This window comes from Cicer arietinum, chromosome 5, assembly GCF_000331145.2.
Source record: "Cicer arietinum cultivar CDC Frontier isolate Library 1 chromosome 5, Cicar.CDCFrontier_v2.0, whole genome shotgun sequence".
NCBI lineage: Eukaryota > Viridiplantae > Streptophyta > Magnoliopsida > Fabales > Fabaceae > Cicer > Cicer arietinum.
Genome location: NC_021164.2, coordinates 36,025,797 through 36,027,051, shown reverse-complemented (window position 1 = coordinate 36,027,051; position 1,255 = coordinate 36,025,797).

Genomic DNA, 1,255 nt, shown 5'->3' with positions numbered 1-1,255 from the left:
CAATCAAAGAGTAATTAAAAGAGTAACATTTTAAACTCTAACCATTTTTAATTTCAATCTGTCTTTTTGCTCAAACACTTTAACTTAGTTAAAACTTGAACTTTTTCGCAACTTTAACCACTCTAAATTTTTCGTAAAATTTCAACTTCAGTTCAAACTCATTTATTTGAAAATAACTCATTACGTAACTCATACACATCAAATTGAATTACCTCCAATTCACACCAAATTCAATCAATTCAATTCCACAACACACATATAGCACCTCAATTAAATTTCAACAATTCAAACATAACTCACCCAATTTCAAAATTCCACATTTTTACACATAAACTACCGAATTTCATCAATTCATTTTCTACAAAATCCACAAATAAATCACATCTCAAAAATTCATCATAATAATTATGAACATATAAATCACACCAAACTTGAATCACCACAAACCACACCTCAAATTTAAATTTCACTAAATTACACATAATCACATTAAATTAATTTTTCACAAAATCACGCCTCAAATACATCAAATTTATTTTCCACAAAATCACATATAATGTCCTAAATGCAAACTAAAAGTTTGGAAGGAGCCCTTACCTTAACGATAGCTCTAACACGCGATTACGGTACCGTAATTAATTCTGGTAAAATTTAAGTTCATGACGCCGCGTCGAATACTAGCTCACTAGCATCGCAGCGTGGCAATGAGCAACTTTCTCTTCTGTCACTTCTCGAAACGAAACTTAGATCTAGGAGAAAAATGATGATTTTTGTTTTGTGTTTTTGTTTTCAAACCCACCGACATACACTTTTTTTTTTGAAACTGAAAGGAAAGGAAGAAAGGAGAAGGCAGGGAGCAGGGCCACGTTCCTGTTTCTCTTGGTTCTATATATATATAAAATATATATTAAAATAATAATAATATATTATAATAATAATAATAATAATAATAATAATAATAATAATAAATATTTAAACAAATATCTAGATATTTACAAATATTTAGATATTTTTATAAAAATAATTATTACGCCTGTCACCTCACATCACAAGTCACTTTTTCAGAAAAATATCTACTCTCATCGTAATTCAATGGGCAGATGAAATTTTCTAAAAAAGGCTGTATCTCAGAATTTTTTTTTCTTCGACAAAAGATATACCGTAATTAAATAAAATTATTCATCGGCGAATAATTTTAATCGGGTCTCCAAAAAGATATTTTTGGCATTTAACTCACAAAATGCCATAAAATTGG